Genomic DNA, 21,348 nt, shown 5'->3' on the forward strand with positions numbered 1-21,348 from the left:
ATAAATGGACAAGAGATCATGCATATATGTAACAATATAGACTTGAAGAGCTTAATTATCAGAATTGACCTAATTTACATGCACATACATAACAAAATTTGCCACCTCCTGGGCCATAAAGCAATCTCAAAAAATTCTAAAGGACAGAAGCAGAGTGTTCTCTGACTTAACAGGAATTTGACTACAAATCAAGAACAACAGGCTCCCTGCACACTCATGTTTATTGTATTGACTATTTATAAAGGCAAAGATATGGAATCAGCCTGGATACTAATAGGTGAATGGATAAAAAATATAATATTTATACATAATAGTATGTTATTCAGCCATAAAGAAGCCCTTTTGCAGCAAAATGGATGGAACTAGAAGACATTAGGTAGAGTGAAGTAAGCCAGACACAGACAGATAGGTACCAAGTAAGTTTTGAAAGCTAAGAAAAAGGAAATTTGAATGTTGAATTGTGATTGTTAGGATCTGGGAAGAGCATGTATGTGGAGGATGTTGGGTAAGGAGAATAGATTTGGCCAGTGCACACTGTATGAATGTCTAGAAATCTCACAGTGAACCTCATTGATATGTGTTCTTAGTACATGTTAATGACAAATTAAAAGTTAAAAAAATAAAATAAACCATGTACAGCCAGAAGAATGGGAAATTGTGCTCCATTTGCACATAATGCATCACAATGCATTCGACTATAATATATAACTAATTAGAACAATTTTTAAAGTTAAATAAAGTAAAATAAAAATTAAAGAAAATTGGAAACCTTCAACTGATAAGAAATTAAGCAAGATACTTTTAAATAACTCAGGTACCAAATAATGATTCAAAATGCAAATTAGACAATTTTTTTAATTGAAGTAAAATGAAAACCAATAGCAAAATCTGTATGATGCAGGTGGAAACTACATACAAGAAAACAAATATCCTTAAATATTGTCTAAAAAGGACATTTTAAAAGGAGCTCAATTGAAATTCTATTTACCAGAATTCCAAGCAAATCAAACTGAAGACATCATTTAAGATCAATATCTTTAAGTTAGAATGCTTAGACGACTGTTTAAGATACCTCTATTGAGAACTGTAAAATTTTGAGAAAATACAGGTGTGGCTAAGAAAATGGATAGCTTTGCCATGTTCATGGATGAGAGATTCAATATTGTAAATATGCCATTTTTTCCCAAATTGTTCATCAAGAGAGCCATTACATCACAATATCTTGGCAGATGTGTAAAGGTACTCTGGATTTCTTAAAAGAATTTAAGGGACTGGGGATGTGTCTCAAGCAGTAGCGCGCTTGCCTGGCACGCATGAGGCCTGGGTTGGATCCTCAGCACTACATACAAACAAAAATGTTGTGTCCGCAGAAAACTAAAAAATAAATATTAAAATTTCTCTCTGTCTCTCTCTCTCTCTCTCTCTCTCTCTCTCTCTCTCTCTCTCTTTAAAAAAAGTATTTAAAAGTCACAGTTCTTTAAGATAATATAGTGTTAGTGCAAGTGCAATGCTAAACAAATAAGTCAAGGGAACAGAACTGAGTGTTCAGAAATATCCACAGGTGCACAGTGGTAATAAATGAATCTTAAGTAACTAATACTTTATATGAAAAAAATGAATATTATGATCCTAGTAATGACAGAATCCCAAATTAATTAAAAATAAATGTTGAATCTAGATGTAAAAAACAATTGCTAATAATATTTCTAGAAAAAAAGGGTAATGTTTTTGTGATCTTGGAATAGGCAAAAAAATTTTAAAAAAAGACAAAAACACTAAAATTTAAAAAAAAACTATAAATTGTTTCACGTGGCCTAAAACCATGTAAATTGGAATATTAGTCATGAGAAACATGAAATTTAAAACTAGAAAGAGACAATACATGCCTGTCAAAAGAATTAAAATGTAATACTGAAAAATATTAATGCATATGAGAATGTCAGGGACTAGAACTCACAGGAATTACTGTTGGAAAAGTAGACTGTTATAACTATTAAAGTTAGACTATTTAGGGTAAACAGTTAAGCAATTTTAATTAAAGTAAAAATACATACTACATTATGACCCAACATATTTATTCATAGGTGAATACTCAGATCAAATGAAAGTGTGTTTCCATTGAAGGGCTTTTGGAAAAAATATTTTAGAATAGATCCAATTTGCAAAACAAGTCTAAATATATATCAGAAAATGATAAATAATATTTAATTTATTTTTACAATGGAACATGATACTACCTCACCCCAGCAATAATTTATATTATTAAAAAGATCAAAAGTAACAAATATCAGAAAATATGTGGAGAAAGAGAAATGTTTATGCACTGTTGGTGGCAAAGTAAAGTAGTACACCCATTATGGAGAAAAATATGAGGGTTTCTCAGAAAATTCAAATCAGAACTATCATATAATCCAGCAATCCCACTACCTGATATGTATCCAAAGAAAAAACTCTCGTGATTATTGCAGTACTATTCACAATAACTCAAATATGGAATCAGAAGACACATATTGAGAATGAAGTTTAAGGCTATGTTAAGGACAGAGTATTATATGTTCTATACAGAAAAGAGGCATGGAGAGGCTGGAGATGTAGAATTCTCAGTGGTAGAATGTTTGCCTAGTATGTGTGAGTTCCCAGTGTTTGATTCCTAGCACTGTGTGTGAGAGAGAGAGAGAGAGAGAGAGAGAGAGAGAGAGAGAGGTAGAGAGGTAGAGAGGTACAGGGAGCCATTGAGAAATTTCATGAAGAAAAAGTATATAATAGATTCAATTAAAAAATAGGTCCAATAGCTAGTAGGAGAAATAGTATTAGGTATCAGTAAAGCTACTGGAAACAGATCAGTAGAAAGCTTATGTTCTTATTCAGGAAGACAAGGAAGTTGTCATGAATTAGATATCAATGAAGTCATGAAATATTTGTGAGAATCTGGTTTCAGAAATCTAGAAAGCAAGTAAAGCACTGACTATTTAGTTGGTAATGAGAAGAGAGCTAAAACAACTGCATGGTATCTTATACACTACAGTGAAGAGGTAGTGAGATATGCCGGGAAAGACTATGTGAGCTACCTGTGAAATAGTCATAGGTAATCCTGGAATTCTTAATAGAAAAGCATAGAATATGGTTGCAGAGAAGATAGTGGGCACCAGGAAAATGGACAAATAAATATTGCAGCAAAGAACCTTTTCAGTATAGGGTGGATAAGCTGATCAGCAGATGGACATAGTGGGAAAGATTATTTGTGTAGCTCTTTGCATTTGGAAAGCAGCATGCAGTAGCAGCAGGCTCCAGTCTGGAGCATTCTGAGCTTTAAGAAGGGAGGACATTTAACATTAACCTAAAAAGTGTGTTTTGAATAAAATCTTGTATGATTTCCAATTACTGAACTCTTGACATTGATTGGACATAACAAAATCATAAGATTGTTTCTTAAATAGAATTTAACAAGTAAGCATAAGATTTTTTTTGTTGTTGTTAAAGAAAAGAAATTGCTTCAACTGGAGAAAGTAGAAAGTCACACACACACACACACACACACACACACACACACACACACACACACTGGGGTGGGGAATATAACTCAAACCAGCTTTGATCCTACCTTCGCTGAGTGCTTTGTCCAAGATGTATGAGACAGTGCAGAGCCTTTGGTCAGCTCTCCATGCTGATCTTTTGATATGGTTCAGACTTGCAGGGATTCTTCTTTGACTCTTAAAGCACACTAAATTCTTATAATAGGATATTTTCACATATTGTTTCTTCTACTAGGAATGTTCTCTCTCTCTCTTTTCACTTTCATAGTTAGCCCCATCCAAACTTTCAAGATCAGGTTAGACTTTGGGACACTGTAAAGTTACTTATTTATTTTGGTTGTAGCTCCAGCTGCATAGAATGCTGGATACATAGAGAAAAAGGTTGAGAGAGACTCTTAATAATTTATTCCTTTTCATATGTCACATCACATTTTTTTAACTACATCCTTAGTTTTTGTTTTCAGTGTATGTGTTCCAGTAAACTATAAGGCTTATGAAGGCAAGGATTTTGATTTTTTTCCCATACACTGTATAACATGCTCCAATTTCACGAAATATGGCCATTCATTCAATATTTATAGACTGAAGAATACATATACTTGTATACACACTCATCATTACAATATTGAAAATTTTCATTTCTCAATGACAGGGATTGAAAAAATTATAATATATTCATAGCTGAAATATTTTGCAACAAAAGCATACTTCAAATGTTTTCTAATACATAGAAATGATTAAAATATAAAAGTGAGCAAAGTTCCAAGTTATAATTGATATAAGTAAGTTTGTGATTTTATATATTAAATTGATCTTTCATCTGATATCCTTAATTCCTTTTTAAATTTTTTTCTGTTTATTTTTTTCTTTCATTTATTCTCTTTAGTTATACATGTCAGTAGAATCAATTTTGACATATTTAAACAAATGTAGAGTACATCTTATTCTAATTAATATCCCAATCTTGTGGATATAAATCATGGTAATTGAAATAAGCCAATCCCCTCATACCAAAGGTCAAATATTCTCTCTGATATGCTAACACAAAACAAGGGGGAGGGGGAGGGAAGGAGAAATGGAGGGGAAAGGGAGGGGAGGAGAAAAGGAGGGGAGGGGAGGAGAGGGGCAGGGGAAGAGAGGGGGAGGGGAGGGGGAAGGAAAGAATAGGTGTTCAGTGAATTTGTCAAAGGGGAATAAAGGGACAAGAGGGGCAATAGGAATAGGAAGGACAGTGGAAAGAATCTGACATAACTTATCTATGTATGTACATATATGTAGATGAATACACCACACAGAATCTCCACATCATGATTTCCTTAATTCTTGTGGTGTGATTTGATGTGTGAATAGCTGCTCAAATTTGTGTAGCAGTGGATAGAGCTGAAGATCTTAGACTCCATGCTATCTTGCTTGACAATCGCCACACAAAACAAACACATTTGACCTTCAATTTTTAAAAGGCTTTAAATTGTTTTATGAATGATTGTTCAGTTAGATTTATTTTGTTATATTTTTCTAAAGTTTTTAGGTATTTAGATGTAAAAGACTTTTCGGAAGTTTGTTATAGAAAGCATAATAAGCATATAGAAAGCAAATGTCAGCTTTCCCCATGTTCTTGGAATATTCACTTTAAATATCAAAGTTGGTAATTTTAAATTTATTTAAATACATTTAATATAGAGTTAAGGAAGGATATTAATCTCTAGTAAAAATAGTTATTTTTTCCACCATTATAGGTACTGAATATACTTCTGTATATTTTAGATTAGTAACTAAATTAATGTATTGATGATAGTGGAAGGCATATTTTTATAATTATGAAGAGAATTACACAGAGAGAACACTTCAATGTAATATTGTCAATGTAAATATCCATATCAATATGATATTTATCTAATTTAGAAAGACATATGTATCTATATATAGAGAGATATATGGAAAGTTAGAGGGAGAAATAAACTTAGATAAATGTATATGTGGCTGCATATGGTGGTGCATGTCTGCAATCGCAGTAGCTTTGGAGTCTGAGTCAGGAGGATTGTAAGTTCAAAGCAGCCCCAGCAATTTAGTAAGGCCTAAAAGAACTTAGTGATTCTCTTTCTCAAAATCAAATATACATAGGGCTGGGAATATGGCTAAGTGGTTAAGTGCCCCTGGGTAAAAACCCTTGTATCAATATATATATACACATATATATGCTATATATGAATGTATGTATATGTGTGTGTATCTCCTCAGATATATATTTTGTAAATATATAAGTATTATATTATATACTTGCATATTTTAAAATATTTTATATAATTATAGTTATGTATCTGAATTTTTACATATTTCCCATATTATGTAACATTTGATATTTTATAATTTCTGGTTGATAATAATTATTTAAAGATTCCATATTTTCCAGTTTGTTTACCTCATAAAACATATTTGCAATACCTAAATTATTGGCAATACTTTCTCAGTCTTTTATGGATAAATGTCAGGTGGTGAAAGATGCATTTAAAAGCATATACAATGACAATTTCATAAATGCAAAAGAAATGAACAACAAAATGAAAACCAGCAGAGGGATGAATCCCACTAGAAGAATAGCCAATTAAAGGAGAATCAAATCTGAATTAATTATTAAAATGAATAGAAATGCCAGAAAATAAAAATTACCTTTCTGTAATAAAATGTAAATGTCTATGTTCTCCAATCAAAAGTCCTAGATATAGACTGTCAGTTTGAATTAAAAAATAGGACCCAATGATATGTTGTTTACAAATAACTCACCTTACATAAAAAGACATCTACAACTGAAGGTGAAAGTGCACATGCAAATGGTAGCCAAAAGCAAGCAAGTTTAACTACTGTCAAAGTAGAAACTCAAACCAAAACTAATCATCAGAGACAAAGAAGACCACTTCATATTGTTTGAAGGAATTGTTCAACAACAATATATAATGCTTATACATATTTGTGTTATGTCCCCTCCCAAATGGTGCACCTATTTACATAAAATGAAGCCTTCTCAATATAAAGGATCAAATAGAATACAATTCAATTTATATTGGGTGATTCCAATCCGACTCTATCGCTATGACCCAGTTCATCCCTACATAAACTAAGTAAAGATTCTTCAGAAATAAAACCTACTATTAATGAAATATATATATATATATATATATATATATATATATATATATATATATACATATATAATCTTTAGAGTATTTCATCCACCAACAACTAGGGATAGAAAGAACTTACGTCACATCAACATTTTAAAGGTTATATATGACAAACCCAAGTTTAACATTATACTGAATAGAAAAAAAAACGAAAGCTTTTCAACTAAAATCAGGAACAAGATGAGGATGTCCACTCTCACCAATTCTATTCAGCATAATACTTGAAACTTTATCCAGGAAAGAGAAGAAAGTTAAAGGAAAATAAGTAGGATAAGAAGATGTTAAATTACCTCTGCTGATGACATGATCTTATATTTAGAAAACTCAAAAAACATCACCAGTCAATATTTAGAGCTGATGAATAAATTTAACAAAGTAGCAGGATATAAGATTAACATATATAAATCAATTGCCTTCTTTATAGAACTAGAAAAAAAAACAATTCTAAAATTCATTGCAATAATAAGAGGCCCAGAATAGCTATGGAAATGTTGAGTAAAAAGAGTAATGTTAATGTTAATCAGTTAATGGAATGTTAATGGAATGGAATAGAAGACACAAAAACAAATCCACATATTTACAGCCATCTAATACTAAACAAAGGTGTCAAAACCTTTTGTTGGAAAAAAAAACATTTAACAAATGGTGCTGGGAAAACTGTATATTCATATGTAGGAGAATAAAACTATATCCCTCTCTCTCACCTTGCACAGATAAAAGGGAAACAAATTCCTAGGAATTAGATCAGAAACTCTGCAAGTGCAAGAAGAAAATGTAGGCTCAATGCTTTAACATATTTACTTTGGCACCAACTTCCTTAATAAAATTTTTAAAGCTCAGAAAATACAACCAAGAAGCAATAAATAGGCTAACATAAAAATAAAAGGGTCTGCACAGTAAAGGAAATGAGAGTGTGAAAAGAGTCTACAGAAAGAAAGATCTTTTCCATTTACTCTTTTGACAGGAGATTAATATTTAAAATATATAAAGAACTCAAAAAGTGTAATAACAACAACAAACAAATAGTCCAATCATAAAATGGGCAAAGGTACTAAACTGACATTTCTTAAAAGGAGAAATTTAAAAGACTAACAAGTGTAAGAAAATGTTCAACATCTTTTCAATTAGTGAAGTGCAAATTAAGAGTAAATTGAGATTTTATCTTACTGTGTCAGAATGGCAATTATCAAAAATGCCCATAAGAAAATTATAGAAGTTCAGTGGAGCAGACAAGTAGAATGAAGGGAAGAGATGAGAGTTGGGAAAAGGAAAGACAGTGGAATGGATCTGATAAAACTCACTTATGTACATATATGAAAATACTACACTGAATCTCACCATCCATGAGAAATTCATTGAAAAATAGCTATGAGTAAATGGCTGAAAGATCCATCAATGGAAGTGAATAGGAACCAGGGGAAGGAAAGGGTAAGAAGTACTGAGTTCTGAATTAGAGCAAGATATATTCCATGCTTTGCAATTATGTCAAAATGGATTCTACTGTCCTACATAATTTAAAAAGAACAAATGAGAGAGAGAGAGAGAGAGAGAGAGAGAGAGAGAGAGAGAGAGAGAGAGAAATGTTGGTTATGATGTGGGAGAAGAGTACACTCATACATTGTTGGTGAGACTGCAAAATAGGAAAAAGGAAAACCACCCTGGAAAGTAATATGGAGTAATATGGAGGTTCCTCAAAAATCTAGGAATGGAACCACCATATTGCACAGTCATCCCACTACTAGGTATTGATTCAAAAGAAGTAAAATTAGTATACTATAGTGATACAGTCACATCAAAGTTTATAGTAGTGAAATGCACAATAGACAAGTTATGGAACCAGCATAGACACCTTTTAATAGGTTAGTAGATAAAGAAAATGTAGTATATATACACAACTGAGTTTTATGCAGCCATTAAGAATGAAATTATGGCCTTTGCTGGTAAAAGCATGGAACCAGAAGACATCATCCTATGTGGAACAAGCCAGAATCAGAACTTTGAGAGTTGAGTGTTTTCTCTCATGAGCTAAAGGCAGATCAAAATAATGGCAAAAACTGAGGAAGAAATTTAATGAAAATATAAGAGAGATCAGTTGAATAGAGGAAGGAAATTGAGGAGGAGGAAAGAGTGACAGGAGTTTGGAGGTATTACATGGAATGAAATTGAACAAACTACTTCATGTATGTAGATAAATACACCACAGAAAATTTCACCTCTTTGTATATCTATAAATTCAGAATTTGAACATATTATAAATAAATAAAAGGAAGACCTGTAGAGTAGAGGAAAGGGGATGGTGGAGGGAGGACAGGAGGAAAAGGAAAAGTGCTGTGGATTGAATTTGAGCATATTATATTCCATGTTGGTATGATTATGTCAAAATGAACCCCAATAATATGTGTAACTACAATTCAGTGATAAAAAAGAAGGAACTCAAAATTTGGAAATCCTTAAATGAATAAAATCCAGTGCTTGCTGATGAGTCACATTTAATTCAGAATTCTTCATATATGTCACAAAAGAATGTAAATTTTTGCCATTGAAATTACTCATAATGGGTTATACAAAGAAAATAATCTCAATTGTTCATCTGAAATTCATTTATTCCAACTCAAGTCAATCATAGGTATGTAATAACTCCCCGTTTTTTAGCATGTGATGTGTTAAGAGCATCTCTAAAGACAGACAGAACAACCTCTTGTCTTTAAACTAATATGTTGTATGATACTTGGTAACTTAGTTACCCTGTAAATAATTTATTTTCCTTCTCTGTAATATATGTGTACATTGTCCATTTCGTGAAATTGTTGCAATGAACATATATACTAATATATGAATTACTACGCATGAAGCAATAAAATTATTGTTTATTCTATAATAGGTTTCCCTAAGTGCTAGGTAGCTTTCCTTTAAATTAAAGGAAATAAATAAACAATTTGTTTATCAGGACAAAAATTATGGCATTTTGCACTGAAAATATTTTCCTCAATCTTTATCCACTCAGAATAATTGAAAACCAAGGGCATTCATTAAAATACTTAATAAATGAGTTCTTACTTAATAAATTCTTAATAAATGAATTCACCCATTTTTATTTCTAGTGACAATTTTCATTATACTTCACATACTTTCAACCTATTCTTCTTTCTAATTTAAAGTTTTCATTGTACTTCATATGCCTTCTATTTCATTTTTCAATTTCCTCTATAATACCAGAATGTTCTTCTGAGACCAAAGAGCCCTTTGGAGGCAGTGCTAATATCTGAGGTCTTCATTTCTTATATCCTGCTCTGTATTCCCAAATATCACTTCCTAATGAGAGTGGGAGCAAAGAGAATGTTGTTAAAAGCCTGAGTTCTCACATGGCCTGTTGCTGACCCAATTCTGGAAGCTGGATGGGGACAATTTTTGTGAAGATGACTCTTCCCAGTTGGCACTCAAGACTACCATGTAGACAACTTATTCCTCTATCAACATAGCCTATTGGTTTTTACCAGGTAATTTTTTTGTGAGGGCCACATCTATTCATAACACGTCTCTTAGAAAATATAGATTTGAAGAATCTATGCTTATTTGAAATAATCTATGCTTATTTGTAACTTTTGTGAAATAAAATAACTTTCATGAAATAAAATGCTGATAGACAGCAATACTGTCAAGCATACAAACATTTTCTCTCTTTAAAATGCCTCATTGAAAATTTTGCTCAAAAATTCAGGAGGAAATAAATTATAATCAAAGTGCTCTAGGTATGATTTTTTAAAAAGCAGGAAAAGGTATAAAAGGAAAAAGTCAGAATTATGAACTGCTGCATTATAATACTGAATGTAATACACTAATTATTTTTATATTAGTCAAAATTAAGATACAAATTCATGCATATAACTTTCATTGATTACATAAGTGTGTGAGTGTGTATACCATATTTGTGGGGTTTTTTTGTGTGTATAATTAGTATGGATGAAGTGCATGAATTCTTCAAAGTAGATATGACTTTAAGCCTCTTAAATATATTCAGTAATGGAACAAGCTACTTAAGAATTATAAATGATATATTCATATATCAATGATCCTATTTTGCTATTAATGTGTGTTAAATAATGTTTATAATATTTTGATTATGATAAAAATTTTACTGATTTTAAAATTATGATGCATTAGTTTTCTAAATTTTTTTCTTTAAACCTCTGCAATACTTCTCTGGAGTCCATTCCATATAGTTAATTTTTTATAAAGTCACCCTTTTTTACATTTTTAATTTTTAAAATTTATTTTTTTTCTGATTTATTGAGTTACAATTGACATAAAATTAAGATGTACTAAGTGATGTTTCAACACGTGTAAATCATAAAATGGTTACTACACTAAAGCCATTAATATATCACCTCCATTACTGTTAATTTTTCTAGAAATATTTATGGCAATTTCAAGTATACAATATTATTACCTATGGTCACCATACTAATACATTGTTTCTAAAATTATTTTTCCTGCATAACAAAAATTTTGCACCATTTTAAAAAGTCTTGATTTAATTTTTATCATGTTAAATTTTAGTAAACAAGGTTTACATGTCAAAAATGCCAATTGACTTAAAAGAATTGTGTGAAAGACATATTCACAACACTGTAACATTCTCCTTTAGGATATTGAAAGGATAAAGACTCTTATATTAACTGTTCTTGGAATGTTTCAGTGTTGCCAAAGAAAAATATGAGGGATTATGAATATCTATACTAGGACCCAATGTGAACTCTTGTACTCAGAACCTAATTATTTCTGTAAAATTTTCATTGTTTATTATCAAAAACTTTATATATATATATATATATGAGATTTTAAGGAAAAATTTCTGAATAACTTTGGATGATGCTTTACATATTTTAAAGGTATTACAGATATAAAAATTCAAAATAAATCAGAAACACTGCTTTATGATGAAAAGAAAAATTGTTATTTTCATATCTGATTCTTTGGTAATTTGGCTACTATTAATTTATTTCAATTTCTGAAATTTTCTGTCAAGTCTTTGAATTGGGATTGTCTTACTTCATCCAGATATTGGACGATTAGAGGCAGAAATCACAAATATTTCCAAAATATGAGAAAGCAAAACTAGTAGGAATGATTTAAAATACAGACTTCATTGAAAATAGAAACGTGAATGATGAATTATAGCAGAAGCATAATTGTGTTTGCTAGTTAGATCTCTCCATCTTTTATCTATTACTCCATTTTCCAGCAAATGGACCTAAAATATCTTCAGGAGCTCAATGTGACCCACTTTCATTATAAATTAAAGTCATAATAGTGCCAATTTGTGACAAGATCTATCTTTATGTTTGAATATGTGAAACTATTTAGACAATGAATCACAGTACCCATCAATTAAAGGGGGAAATGCTTTCTCATGTTCTATTTTTACTTCAGCAATTAGATTCCTCATGCATTTGTCCATTTGTGAATTGAAACCAGTGAACAATCTCACTACTTTAGATATTTGAAGTTTAACAATTTAAAGAGAAAAAAATAAAATAAAGTACACTTTATACGTTTGTTGTAAGTAATCTTCATTTATTCATTCTATATTTAAAGCAAATAATTTCATACCACTCTTATTCAATTGTTTCAACAGTTTTGAAGATTTTTATTTCATATTCAACACTTTTTATTTTTATTAGCTTATTATTCATTTAACATACTAATACAGAAGGAGTTCTACATATGAGTAAACAGAAAATGACTGTCACTGTTGATTGACATTTTAACTACATAGATATTTTATGACTGAAGGTGTGGCAATTAAATTATTCTCAAAGATTCATTTTTAAATCAGAGTTAAACAAATAACATTATATACTCAAATAGTTACATATAGGTTTAAATGGAAAGAAAATTATAAACCAGGACAAGCTAAGTAGGTAGATAGACATGAATTCATCCTCCATTTCCCTGAATCATTTAGTTCAGTATCAGAAGATATTTTAATATCTTTATTTCTAGCTAAACTCCTAGAATTTTCTTATTATAAGGATATTTGTAACATTATTTGAAAAAAAAACATAAAGTAGGAAAATAATTGAAGGTTGGAACAGAAAATAATTGATGAAAAATATTTATGTACTTTTTTGATAAAAGAGATATGTCAGATCAAATAAATGGATGTTCTAAAATAAGGGAAAAAAACAACTGAATTTTACGAGTATAATTGAAACCATTCTCTTTCAGAATTTGTCCATAAGTAATTCCTGTCTTCACCTGTAGTGTCAAGGAGCATGGCAGTAAATGAGGTTTCACACCAGGGGGAGTATAAGTTTAGTTTTTCTTTTTTCCTGCTGTTGTAATTATTATTTTAAGGCATGGAAGGGATTATGGCAGAAATCAACTTTTAAATTTCTGAGCTGCTGTTGTAATTCCTGCTGTTGTAATTATTATTTTAAGGCATGGAAGGGATTATGGCAGAAATCAACTTTTAAATTTCTGAGCTATCTATGAACGAATGAATCAGTTTTAACCTCACCAGAATGTACTCACCTGTATTTAGTTATTGCCACCCGCACCAGTTTATTCAATTATTAAACAAATTAAGTTTCAAAATAAAATAGAATTAAAATATTTCTCAGCATATCTCAGCAGTGGATCAAAAAGAAGTCAATTTGTTGGTTAAAACTGAAGTCTAAAACTTTCATAAACCACATCTAAGTTTGGTCATGGCTTTTTTGAAGGTTTTAGTCTGCCCTGAAATTCCTATAGGAATCCTGCTCTGGGGTATCTAAACATTTGAAGGTCAGTTGTATGCCTCAGCCTCCGTTCTGCCACTGGAGCCCTTGGTTGTTTCTGTCCTTCTCGTTTCTCTGCTTTTTTCCATGCTTGACTTGTCTCCATCTGTCCCAACTGACACTGACATATTATGCAGACATTTTGATGCTTGAAAAAAGAAAGAAAGAAAGAAAGTTTCATACAGGATTATGCTCTTTTGAATTCTTTCAGTTAGGCTTATTTATCCCAGATTTTATAATCAGAAAAATATTGAAGTATGACTGAGGAGTTCATTTGTGTTCTTATTAATAAGGGTCTTTCAAGTTTTAGGCATTTATCTTAAATTTATAAATGCTAAAATAGCAATTAATTCAAAACCTTGTTCTGATCTTACAAAATCAAAAAGGGGAAATCTTCATAAACAAATAAGATTTTAAAATTCTGTAATTACCTAGAGTATTTCTTTAAACATTTGATGTTCTTAAATATTTAAAGAATATTTGCCAATGAACATGTATCCATGGAGACTATTTCAAAATAAAAGTAGGAAATAATGGAAATATAACAGAGGTATAATCAAAGTAAAATTTATAATCCCAAGTGAAAACCTGAAAGCTATTTTTAGGGAATTTGAGTTTTAGTAATTTAGATATTGAGAACTCCAAGAACAAAAGTAGATGAGTAAATTACTCATGGTGGCACACAAGTATAATTCCAGCTTCATGAGAGGTGGAGGCAGGAGGATTTTAATTTGGAGGCAAACTTTATCAATTTAGTGAGACCCTGTCTGAGAAAACTAAGTAAAAAGTGTTGGGATTGTAGCTCAGTTGTAAAGTATGTCTGGGTTCAATCCCCAGTACTCCCTTGTCCCCCCACCCCAATAAAATTCATGAGTAAAGATAATTTTATAATTCTGTATAGACTTTTCAAATGGAACTCCTTCAGAACATTTCAAACCCTTCATTTTGTTTTAAAGTTCTGTTTTATTTTTTAATAGTTCCATACTTAACTGGAATAAGAATTCTGAATTTTAGATACAGATAATCCAGGCTCATTTGAGAGAGCTAAACATGAATTTGTAGAGGACATAGGTTTGATGCTGAGATAAGGCAGTTATTTGCCTGAGAGTTGTAGTGACCATGAAGATCCCTAAGGTACCAATTTCATTCCCTGTGCTCAATCAGTGCCCAGACAGCTGCTTGGGAAGATGGCTTGTTCAAAGATATAGGTACAACAAAATTAAATGTTTAAACAAAGTAATAGAAACAATTTTTCCTTCCTAAATGTTTCTCTATCGCATATCCTCTTTAAGTTCCCAGATTCTTTAATTGTTCCCTTTCTCTTTCCCCTCCTCCTCCTTCCTCCCTCTCTCCCTCCCTCCCTCTATTCCTTCCTTCCTTCTTTTATTTCATTCTTTCTTCCTTTCTTCCATTTATATTTAAACCCAGGGATGCTCTGTCCCTGAGCTACATCCCTACCCCTTTTGTGACAGAATCTCTGTAGTTGCCAATGCTGGTTTTGAAATTGTAATTATTCTACTCAACCTTTGGAGTAGTTCTAATCACAGGCATGCACCACTGCACCTGGCTGCCTTTATCATTTTTTTATTCCAAATTATGGTTACCAAGTATGTATGTGAGTGTATATTGTGTGAGTGTATAAACACATGTATCATATGTTCAAACCATCCTAGAGTATTTTTTTGTTTCAGGCAATGGTATGTGGAGATATCGCTCTCTCTCTCTCTCTCTCTCTCTCTCTCTCTCTCTCTCTCTCGTCTCTCTCCCCCGCCCCACCCAGCTCACATATGCATCTGTACCCTCTGCTAGAAATACTATAGATAAATACAGAGTGGAGATAGATGATAGATAATTATATAGATAATATTTATTCATTATTATAAACTCTATTTATCAACTGTTTCGCTCCACTGTATTGTCACCAAGTGAGAACAGAAAATTCCTGTACATTCTTCATCACTATCTAAAACATTGCTTGGCATATAAAAATTTATTTTTGAATAAATGGATGGTTGCTGAATGCTCCTGGTTGTGGAAGTACGGAATAACTGTATAATTGTACATATTGAGAAAGAACTAAATTGTATGAATTAGAAATTTTATTGTGAAAATCACTTGGTATATATGTACACAGAAGGACAGAAATGCACACTCACTTTGGTCCAGTAATTGCTACTTTGGGAAATCATGAGAACAACCACTGCTTCACTTCATATATAAAATGAAGGCATCAGGTTATGGATCCTTCAATTCTCTTTAAACTTAAGAACTTTACTTTTTCTCACCTACATGTCTTTCCTGTCATGATAACAAAGCTCTCTGCTCATCTCTAAGTTAATAATTCAAATTGTGTGAAATTTACCTTTTACAACATAAACAATGACTTTTTCTCCATTTTTCTATTGGTTTACTGGTTTTTCTACAGTCTCAAGGCTTTCCCTCTTTGAAGCTCATCTGTTTTTAAAGAAATGAAAAACAAAAACACAAAGTCCACCACAACAACGGTCATTATCCTTTCTACTATGTCTCAAAACCAGTTTTTGGAAAAAGTTCTATAAAATTATTGCGTTAATTTCTCTCATCAGCTACTGTTTCATTGATTTATTTCCTAGAAAACCTGTGGCTTCATCAGACAAGATCTACTACTGCAGTCTACTGCAGACAAGATCATCAATATCTTGCATATTGATAATATGCAAGTAATTAATAGAATACAAATAATTTTACAAACCAAAATAGAACCATAGAAACAGCTAGTGCTTGTCTCCTTACTTACAATGATAACTATTTCCTGTGTATATTCTCTGGTGTGGGTATTACAGTTGACCATGTACATTAGCCAGTTCATAAAACTCTATTAAAAAACTTAAATGATCTGTTCATAGTCGCAGAGCAAGTAATAGGCAAGCTACATCTTAAAACTTATCTGATACCATTGCTTGTGGTCCTCATAATTTTATTGTACTTTTTCAAAAATCCTAAAAAGTATCTGAGCAATAACTATATTTAGCAATTTTGTATATTAAGCACTTTACTGATGTGAGAGAGACTATTAGCTATACAAATATTTTATTCAATATTAGGATTTTATTGTCGCTTTCCTCCTTTTTTTTCAGTTTATCAGTTGAAAGCTTGAGGACATGTTAAGTGAAGGTATTATTTGCTAAAGACAGCAGACCTGGTATACAGTCAAAATCCAATATCCAAATTGTCAACACATAAGCAAAATACTTCTAAGATAATTTTTAATACTTACATTTAAACTGTAATATCAACTGCATTTTTACCAACCCAACAAAATTATCATATATATACTCTAAAAGGGATTGAACAAGGAGATTCTATTTTGGATGTAAACATATATCTAAAAGCCTTTTAAAAGGTCACCAGCAATTACCCATCCCAATTCCATTTGCCCATTTCCAACCACATGCAAGAAGACTCAAGACAGCATCCTTGGCTCTCAAATGGGTAACTTATTAACATGTTAGATGTAATATCCATGACTTTTAAAATTTTGGTTAGCTTACCTACCACTGTGTGTCCAATGAGAAAGAGGAGGTGGAGGAGCAGAAATTTGATCTTACAGAATGTATAGTAGGACTCCCATGATACCTGTGGTTTACAGCACAATCCTCAGGTGCTATCTTTCAGAGAAGGAAAGAAAAGATCCATCTTTTATTACCTAGAAAAGTGAACAGGGCTGGGGATGTGGCTCAAGCGGTAGCGCGCTCGCCTGGCATGCGTGCGGCCTCAGCACCACATACCAACAAAGATGTGTCCACCGAGAACTAAAAAAAATAAATATTAAAAAAAAAGAAATGTGAACAGTCCAAGGATTAATGATTCAATAGATGTACAGTATGTCATATTTATTAAATCTGTACATTCTTCCATGTGGATTGTTGTAGATGGATATTTGTTCTCCCTGTCTTGTTTTGCTTACTGATTCAAATTCCTTCTTCTTTTGTGAAAAAACAGTTTTGAGACAAAGCATTTCAGAGGCAGGGTACTGCCTTTCAAAATGAAGCCAAAGATTTATACACTAAGAATTGCACAAAGATGTTAATTTAGATCAGCAAAAAATATGAAGAATATATGAGACATTGGATTTTGAAAGAGCTAAATCTGGAGAAAAACATATATTTTAATCGTGTTTGCTTTTTCTCCATATTGATGTATTTGCCAGAAACACTTGATTCAGCATTTGAGCAATGCTAATAGTTATAACTACTTATTGACTAAAAGACCTCAAAGATACCAGAGTTAAAGTCCAGGAGTCTGGTAGAAATAGGTTGGACATTGAGGAGATTTTAATAGATTTATTTACTAAGGAGAGGGATGGATGAAGACAAGCCACAAAAGATGTATTGTTCTTTTTTTATGAAGTTTAGATTATAAGGAAAAAGAGAATATGATTGCTAGTTCTATGAGGGAAACAACATGGAAGCAGCATGAAATTTTATTGGAAGTGATAATTAAATAGGATAATGGAAAAACACCTCTTTGAAAAAGTGAATCTTGTATATATATATATATATATATATATATATATATATATATATGAAATGCCTAACTGACAGAGGTACTTATAAGTGCAGAGGGTTGGAGGAGCCTTTGGGCCTGACATGTTTACCAAATACCAAGAAGCTGGGTTTGGCTGAGATAGAGTAAATGAGAGAAAGATCTGAAACATCTACATGATCTGGCTTTCTCCAAATTCAGAACCCAAATATTTTTTGTCCAGATGATCTGATTTTTCTAACCTAGTTATTTGACCAGTGCACTAAAACCCACTCTGTTGAGCTGACCTGGTTTAAATATTGCTGGCAGTATTCCATGTTTTTAAATAAAAAACAATTGGAAGAGATAGGAGATGGTTGACTCTTGCAGATGTCCCACATGGGCCAGAGAAGGGGTTCCCCTCCAGAGGGATGGGTTGGCTGAGAAATAAAAGCTAAGAAAATATTAATGTGAACTAACCACAGGACACAGAAATATAGTTTCAGAGCAGGGGCAGTGACAGGCCAAGATGACCAGAGGGGTGCAGCTTCTAACAAAGAAAGGACACTTCGCTTGTTTTATTTATAGTGGTACAGATCCAAGGGGATTGGTAGGTATAAGGTTTCAGTGTGGGAGGAGTCTTCTCCTGGTGGTGCTTTTTCACAGAGAACAGGGTATGTAACTGAGTGTAGGCAGGCTGTTTGGCTCTTAAGGGGTCATCCCTCTAAGATGGTTTTGTGTGGGACCTTTGACAGAACTGGGTGGGAGTTCACGTGTATAGGGCCACCTCCCCAGTAGGAGTGCTGCTGTGAGTTCTCAGATACCAGCTCTTCCCACTCAATGGCTTCAAAGCTGATCTGGTCCACAAACATTTCACAGGTAGCTTCCTGCAGGTGATGGTTATGAATAGCTTGCAGAGGTCACCTTCTGTGTTTATGTTACTCTGAGTTCTTGAGGGGGACTCCTCATGAATACTGGACAAGAACTTAGGCCAGAATATGGGACACTGTGTAGAGGAAGCTGAATATTATAATATATATAATTATTATGTATAATAATTATATATATATATGGGAATATAATTCATGGGAATGGTTCTTGAACCAAACCCTGAAGGAGAATAATGTGGCTTCAGATCATTTTAGTGCCTAAGGCATGAATCTTCCATGAAAAATGCTGTTTGTGTGAATTCTTATAGTAAAAGTATGGCATTCATTAAAGTAAAATCTCAGAAGGAGAAAAAGAAACCTATACAAAATTTTTCTACAAAATTCCTTCAGTGGTAATGCAGTTATAAAATACAGCAAAATGGTGTGAGTTCAAGCTTTGGAGCTGATTTATTTGAATCTTTGTTTGTCCATATATTTTATTTGCAAGATAAGTCATTTGATCTTTTTGAATTGTAGTTTTCTTATTTATTTAAACAAAATAAAATTTTGGATTCCATTTACTATTAATACATTATTTTAAATATCATTTTTTGGGGGGGCTAGGGATGTGGCTCAAGCGGTAGCGTGCTTGCCTGGCATGGGTGCAGCCCGGGTTCAATCCTCAGCACCACATACAAACAAAGATGTTGTGTCTGCCGAAAACTAAAAAATAAATAAAAGGAAAAAAAGATCATTTTTATGTAAAACAGCAAAATATCTTACATTGATATGAAATGTGTTAGTGTGTATAAACTACTGATTTTCATAACAGGAATCTTTTGACACTGGGAGTTTTCAAAGAGATAATTTAGTGTCAAGAATCTTAAGTGGATTTTTTCTCTTATTTCATTATTATATGAACTAAATAATAAAATATTTCAAATGCAGGTACTGAGAGAGAAATTTTGTGTAAATAGTTGTTGTTTCTAGTAATGAGACTCACTAGATTTCTTGGGGTACCCAGAAGACTGGCACTCTAATAAAGGCTAGAGAAAGTAATTGACAAGGAAAGGTTAAATTGGAGAAGCAGAAATTTCTGAGCTCTAGGGAGATAGTTCAAAGATTCGATAAACTAATTAAAAAGTCAGAGGAAAGGAGAAGCCACTGACGGGTCTTGATATCTTAAGTAAAGAAGTAAAAAGCACAGTTGTCATGGAGGTAACAGAATAGCCAGAATGTTCTTTTCAGAAGGAATGAATTAGGGCACATAATGGGAATTTCCTCATGAAACAGAAAGTACTAGAAAGACACTTGAATTACTGAGAATTTTAAGAAATTTAGTTCTCTCAATTTCCTCCATGTAATTTATATTATTTATTTCAATTATTTCCTTTCACAAGTAAAAATAATGAATATTTAAAGTCACAAGGAAAATTTCAAACTTCATTCAATAAAATTCGAATCTAGGTATTCATTATTTAAAAGGTCTTCACAGCACTAGTCATGCCGGTGGGGAAAATAGGTGGCAGTTTGAGCCACCACCGTATTACAGTGACTCCTATTGATGAGGACAGATGTCCCTCAGGCCACAGGATGGCTGGAGCTGTTTATAAATTCTTATTTATACATGTTGTATTTTGAATATTGTATTTTTATGTTCTTAATGAAATTATAACAGAGAACACACGCTTGCATAACTGTTTTAGAATAAATTCAAATATTTTTTGTTATTGCCTCTTGACATTTCTTAGAGATAGAACGGATATCTCTTCTTAAAAGAATTTGGCATACATTAGTGGAGGAAAAGGACATTATGAGATCACCTCAGAACACTACAAGTGCCTTGGGAGATTGAGCACTGTTTCCTACCTTTTTATTATATTATAGCTAAAGGATTTAACTACTGCCATCAATATTCTTGTGCCAGTCTAAACATAGCCTCATAAAAAGTGTTTATAGAACCTAGAATTCCCCTTGGCATTTGCTTAAACTATGTCACTAGATCTGTATTAGCAGCAGTAATTCAAAAAACCTACAATGGTATTTGTGTAATTATCATACATTAATACGTTCTTATCTGTATCTCCTTAAAACTTGACTTCCATCAAGTTTCTGCCTCACCTTCATATTTATTGAAATGACATACTAGATTAATACTATTCAATTCTACACTTATTTTTACTTTTAGTTTATCTCATCTACCATATCTTAACATCCCATCATATGTATCATATCTCTATTCCTTCAACTTGAATTTTTCTAGTCCATTTCTAATCAATGAATTCTTCTTACTTATCCTTAAGCACTCAGCTGTTGCATTGCCCTTCCTAGAAGCTTCCCCACACACACTCAGTATGGTGTCTCTCCTTTGTTCACATCTGCCTCTGCCTTGCCAGCAAACATCATGTCATCTTACCCTGTCAGTAAGGTATACTCCTCTCCCAGACATTTTGTTACATTGTCACTGTCATCATTTACTTCCACA

This window comes from Urocitellus parryii, chromosome 7 (assembly GCF_045843805.1).
Source record: "Urocitellus parryii isolate mUroPar1 chromosome 7, mUroPar1.hap1, whole genome shotgun sequence".
Lineage (NCBI taxonomy): Eukaryota > Metazoa > Chordata > Mammalia > Rodentia > Sciuridae > Urocitellus > Urocitellus parryii.